Below are 7,029 nucleotides of genomic sequence, written 5' to 3' on the forward strand. Positions count from 1 at the left end.
ACACCACATTTCAAAAGCATCAATTCTTTGGTGCTCAGCCTTCTTCACAGTCCAACTCTCACATCCATACATGACTACTGGAAAAACCATAGCTTTGACTAGATGGACCTTTGTTGGCAAAGTAATGTCTCTGCTTTTGAATATGCTATCTAGGTTGGTCATAACTTTTCTTCCAAGGAGTAAGCATCTTTTAATTTCATGGCTACAGTCACCATCTGCAGTGATTTTGGAGCCCCCCAAAATAAAGTCTGACACTGTTTTAACTGGTTCCCCATCTATTTCCCATGAAGTGATGGGAGCGGATGCCATGATCTTCGTTTTCTGAATGTTGAGCTTTAAGCCAACTTTTTCACTCTTCTCTTTCACTTTCATCAAGAGGCTTTTTAGCTTCTCTTCACTTTCCGCCATAATGGTGGTATCATCTGCATATCTGAGGTTATTGATATTTCTCCCAGCAATATTGATTCCAGCTTGTGTTTCTTCCAGTCCAGTGTTTCTCATGATGTACTCTGCATATAAGTTAAATAAGCAGGGTGACAATATACAGCCTTGACATACTCCTTTTCCTATTTGGAACCAGTCTGTTGTTCCATGTCCAGTTTTAACTGTTGCTTCCTGACCTGCATACAGATTTCTCAAGAGGCAGGTCAGGTGGTCTGGTATTCCCATCTCTGTCAGAATTGTCCACAGTTTATTGTGATCCACACAGTCAAAGGCTTTGGCATAGTCAATAAAGCAGAAATAGATGTTTTTCTGGAACTCTCTTGCTTTTTTGATGATCCAGTGGATGTTGGCAATTTGATCTCTGGTTCCTCTGCCTTTTCTAAAACCAGCTTGAACATCAGGAAGTTCACAGTTCACGTATTGCTGAAGCCTGGCTTGGAGAATTTTGAGCATTATTTTACTAGCATGTGAGATGAGTGCAATTGTGCGGTAGTTTGAGCATTCTTTTACATTGCCTTTCTTTGGGATTAGAATGAAAACTGACCTTTTCCAGTCCTGTTGCCACTGCTGAGTTTTCTAAATTTGCTGGCATATTGAGTGCACCACTTTCACAGCATCATCCTTCAGGATTTGAAATAGCTCTACTGGAATTCCATCACCTCCACAGGCTTTGTTTGTAGTGATGCTTTCTAGGGCCCACTTGACTTCACATTCCAGGATGTCTGGCTGTAGATGAGTGATCATACCATCATGATTACCATGAAGATCTTTTTTGTACAGTTCTTACGTGTATTCTTGCCACCTCTTGTTAATATCTTCTGCTTCTGTTAGGTCCATACCATTTCTGTCCTTTATCGAGCCCATCTTTGCATGAAATGTTCCTTTGGTATCTCTAATTTTCTTGAAGAGATCTCTAGTCTTTTCCATTCTGTTGTTTTCCTCTATTTCTTCGCATTGATCGCTGAAGAAGGCTTTCTTATCTCTTCTTGCTATTCTCTGGAACTCTGCATTGAGATGCTTTATCTTTCCTTTTCTCCTTTGCTTTTTGCCTCTCTTCTTTTCACAGCTATTTGTAAGGCCTTCCCAGACAGCCATTTTGCTTTTTTGCATTTCTTTTCCATGGGGACGGTCTTGATCCCTGTCTCCTGTACAATGTCATGAACTTCATTCCGTAATTCATTAGTCACTCTATCTATGAGATCTAGTCCCTTAAATATATTTGTCACTTCCACTGTATAATCATAAGGGATTTGATTTAGGTCATACCTGAATGGTCTAGCGGTTTTCCCTACTTTCGTCAATTTAAGTCTGAATTTGGTAATAAGGAGTTCATGATCTAAGCCACAGTCAGCTCCTGGTCTTGTTTTTGTTGACTGTCTAGAACTTCTCCATCTTTCGCTGCAAAGAATACAATCAATCTGATTTCGGTGTTGACCATCTGGTGATGTCCATGTGTAGAGTCTACTCTTGTGTTGTTGGAAGAGGGTGTTTGCTATGACCAGTGCATTTTCTTGGCAAAACTCTATTAGCCTTGCCCTGCTTCATTCTGCATTCCAAGGCCAAATTTGCCTGTTACTCCAGGTGTTTCTTGACTTCCTGCTTTTGCATTCCAGTCCCCTATAATGAAGAGGACATCTTTTCTGGGTGTTAGTTCTAAAAGGTCTTGTAGGTCTTCATAGAACCGTTCAACTTCAGCTTCTTCAGCATTACTGGTTGGGGGATAGAACTGGATTACTGTGATATTGAATGGTTTGCCTTGGAGATGAACAGAGATCATTCTGTCGTTTTTGAGATTGCATCCAAGTACTGCATTTTGGACTCTTTTGTTGACCGTGATGGCTACTCCATTTCTTCTGAGGGATTCCTTCCCACTGTAGTAGATATAATGGTCATCTGAGTTAAATTCACCCGTTAGCTATTCTTAATTATTCCTAAACCCTAAACTCAACAATCTTCTTTTGCCATAAATATTTCCCTCACAAACAGGTCTCAGATAACAATCCTTCCCATGGCCTCAAGCTGCAGCCTAGTGCTCATCCTGGGACATTCTTTGTAAAGATCCTTGAACAAATGTCAATGGTTACTTTATAGATTATTTTCTGGGCACAACTGTAGAAGGCTTTGTGCTTTCTCCTGCTTCTCTCAAGCACTTTAACATTCTTTCCAGCCAACTCAACCAAAGAAAGGAAAGAACAAGTCAGAATCACAAGGCCTAACTCCTTTATCCTGGGGCTGTGCCTACAAGATGAGGAGAGGGCGTTGGGGCCATGCCTCCATTTTGTCAGTAATGCCTAACATGGCTCCGGACATTCTATGATCATATTGCTATGAGCATTTGCGTGGATATGTGTTTGTATGAATATATATTTGTTTTCACTCCTCCTGGCTGTGTACCTAGGAATAGAATTGCAGGGTCATATCGGAACTCTGTATTCTGGGGAATAGATAGACTCTTTTCCAAAGCAGCTACATCATTTTAAAATTACCTTGAATGGACTGTAAGTCAAGGTACTTAAAATTCATTCCCATACTAGTGATGAATTTTTATTGATTTTACCCTGAGCCATCTTGTCCCCAAAGGCACTATTTGTAAATCATCTGACAAGAATTAAGAGTATATAGTTGGACATAGATAACTACTTGATTTTTCTCTTCATTTTTATTTAAAGGTAACTGACGAGTATAGGGGTAGAACCCATTGATTTTGCTGAAATTGTGGTTAACAAAATATTAGAGTATGAATTTAAAATAATAAAATAATGTGGAATAAAAACCATTATATTGAAGCTGTCACCATCATTTTAAAGAGTTTAGAATGGCTAAATGTTTCATAATAAAAATATATTTTTAATAAAAATTTATTTATTTTAATTGGAGGCTAATTACTTTACAATATTGTATTGGTTTTGCCATACATCAATGTGAATCTGCCATGGGTGTACACGTGTTCCCCATCCTGAACGCCCCTCCCACCTCCCTCCCCATACTACCATCCCTCTGGGTCATCCCAGTGCACCAGCCCCGAGCATCCTGTATCATGTATTGAACCTGGACTGGCGATTTATTTCACATATGATATTATACATGTTTTAATGCCATTCTCCCAAATCACCCCACCCTCGCCCTCTCCCAAGAGTCCAAAAGACTTTTATACAACTGTGTTTCTTTTGCTGTCTTGCATACAGGGTTATCATTACCATCTTTCTAAATTCCATATATATGCATGGGTATACTGTGTTGTTGTTTTTCTTTCTGGCTTACTTCACTCTGTATAATCGGCTCCAGTTTCATCCACGTCATTAGAACTGATTCAAATGTATTCTTTTTAATGGCTGAGTAATACTCCATTGTGTATATGTACCACAGCTTTCTTATCTATTCATGTGCTGATGGACATCTAGGTTGCTTCCATGTCCTGGCTATTATAAACAGTGCTGCGATGAACATTGGGGCACACACGTGTCTTTCAATTCTGGTTTCCTCAGTGTGTATGCCCAGCAGTAGGATTGCTAGGTCATAAGGCAGTTCTATTTCCAGTTTTAAAGGAATCTCCACACTATTCTCCATAGTGGCTGTACTAGTTTGTATTCCCACCAACAGTGTAAGAGGGTTTGCTTTTCTCCACACCCTCTCCAGCATTTATTGCTTGTAGACTTTTGGATAGCTGCCATTCTGACTGGTGTGAATTGGTACCTCATTGTGGTTTTGATTTGCATTTCTCTGATAATGAGTGATGGTGAGCATCTTTTCATGTGTTTGTTAGCCATCTGTGTGTCTTCTTTGGAGAAATGTCTGTTTAGTTCTTTGGCCTATTTTTTTGATTGGGTCATTTACTTTTCTGGAGTTGAGCTGCAGGAGTTGCTTGTAAATTTTTGAGATTAATTCTTTGTCAGTTGCTTCATTTGCTATTATTTTCTCCCATTCAGAAGGCTGTCTTTTTACCTTGCTTATAGTTTCCTTTGTTGTGCAGAAGCTTTTAATTTTAATTAGGTCCCATTTGTTTATTTTTGCTTTTATATCCAATATTTGGGAGGTGGGTCATAGAGGATCCTGCTGTGATTTATGTCAGAGAGTGTTTTGCCTATGTTCTCCTCTGGGAATTTTATAGTTTCTGGTCTTATGTTTAGATGTTTAATCCATTTTGAGTTTATTTTCTGTGTGGTGTTAGAAAGTGTTCTAGTTTCATTCTTTCACAAGTGGTTGACCAGTTTTCCCAGCACCACTAGTTAAAGAGATTGTCTTTCTCCATTGTATATTCTTGCCTCCTTTGTCAAAGATAAGGTGTCCATAGGTGCGTGGATTTATCTCTGGGTTTTCTATTTTGTTCCATTGATCTATATTTCTGTCTTTGTACCAGTACCATACTGTCTTGACGATTGTGGCTTTGTAGTAGAGCATAAAGTCAGGCAGGTTGATTCCTCCAGTTCCATTCTTCTTTCTCAAGATTGCTTTGGCTATTCGAGGTATTCTGTATTTCCATGCAAACTGAAATTATTTGTTCTAGCTCTGTGAAAATACCGTTGGTAGCTTGATAGGGATTGCATTGAATCTATAAATTGCTTTGGGTAGTATACTCATTTTCACTATATTGATTCTTGCAATCCATGAACATGGTATATTTCTCCATTAGTGTCTTCTTTGATTTCTTTCATCAGTGTTTTATAGTTTCCTATATATAGGTCTTTAGTTTCTTTAGGTAGATATATTCCTAAGTATTTTATTCTTTTCATTGCAATGAAATGGAATTGTTTCCTTAATTTCTCTTTCTATTTTCTCATTAGTGTATAGGAATGCAAGGGATTTCTGTGTGTTGATTTTATATCCTGCAACGTTACTATATTCATTGATTGGCTCTAGTAATTTTCTGGTGGAGTCTTTAGGGTTTTCTATGTGGAGGATCATGTCATCTGCAAACAGTGAGAGTTTTACTTCTTTTCCAATTTGGATTCCTTTTATTTCTTTTTCTGGTCTGATTGCTGTGGCCAATACTTCCAAAACTACGTTGAATAGTAGTGGTGAAAGTGGGCACCCTTGTCTTGTTCCTGACTTTAAGGGAAATGCTTTCAATTTTTCACCTTTGAGGATAATGTTTGCTGTGGGTTTGTCATATATAGCTTTTATTATGTTGAGGTATGTTCCTTCTATTCCTGCTTTCTGGAGAGGTTTTTTTTTTTTAAATCATAAATGGATGTTGAATTTTGTCAAAGGCTTTCTCTGCATCTATTGAGATAATCATATGGCTTTTATTTGTCAATTTGTTAATATGGTGTATTACATTGATTGATTTGCAGATATTGAAGAATCCTTGCATCCCTGGGATAAAGCCCACTTGGTCATGATGTATGATGTTTTTAATGTATTGTTGGATTCTGATTGCTATAATTTTGTTAAGGATTTCTGCATCTATGTTCATCAGTGATATTGGCTTGTAGTTTTCTTTGTTTGTGGCATCTTTGTCAGGTTTTGGTATTAGGATGATGATGGCTCATAGAATGAGTTTGGAGTTTACCTTCCTCTGCAATTTTCTAGAAGAGTTTGAGTAGGATAGGTGTTAGCTCTTCTCTAAATTTTTGGTTGAATTCAGCTGTGAAGCCCTCTGGACCTGGGCTTTTGTTTGCTGGAAGATTTCTGATTACTGTTTCAATGTCCGTGCTTGTGATGGGTCTGTTAAGATTTTCTGTTTCTTCCTGGCTCAGTTTTGGAAAGTTGTACTTTTCTAAGAATTTGTCCATTTCTTCCACATTGTCCATTTTATTGGCATATGATTGCTGATAGTAGTCTCTTATGATCCTTTGTATTTCTGTGTTGTCTGTTGTGATCTCTCCATTTTCATTTCTAATTTTATTGATTTGATTTTTCTCCCTTTGTTTCTTGATGGATCTGGCTAATGGTTTGTCAATTTTATTTATCCTTTCAAAGAACCAGCTTTTGGCTTTGTTGATTTTTGCTATGGTCTCTTTTGTTTCTTTTGCATTTATTTCTGGCCTAAGTTTTAAGATTTCTTTCCTTCTACTAACCCTGGGGTTCTGCATTTGTTCCTTTTCTAGTTGCTTTAGGTGTAGAGTTAGGTTATTTATTTGACTTTTTTTCTTGTTTCTTGAAGTATGCCTGTATTTCTATGAACCTTCCCCTTAGCACTGCTTTTACGGTGTCCCACAGGTTTTGGGTTGTTGTCTTTTCATTTTCATTTGCTTCTATGCATATTTTGATTTCTTTTTTGATTTCTTCTTTGATTTGTTGGTTATTCAGCAGCGTGTTGTTCAGCCTCCATATGGTGGAATTTTTAATAGTTTTTCTCTTGTAACTGAGATCTAATCTTACTATATTGTGGTCAGAAAAGAAGCTTGGAATGATTTCAATTTTTTGAATTTACCTAGGCTAGATTTATGGCCTAGAATGTGATCTATCCTGGACAAGGTTCTGTGTGCACTTGAGAAAAAGGTGAAATTCATTGTTTTGGGGTGAAATGTCCTATAGATATCAATTAGGTCTAACTGGTCTATTGCATCATTTAAAGTTTGTGTTTCTTTGTTAATTTTCTGTTTAGTTGATCTGTCCATAGGTGTGAGTGGGGTATTAAAGTCT

This window comes from Ovis aries, chromosome 2, assembly GCF_016772045.2.
Source record: "Ovis aries strain OAR_USU_Benz2616 breed Rambouillet chromosome 2, ARS-UI_Ramb_v3.0, whole genome shotgun sequence".
NCBI lineage: Eukaryota > Metazoa > Chordata > Mammalia > Artiodactyla > Bovidae > Ovis > Ovis aries.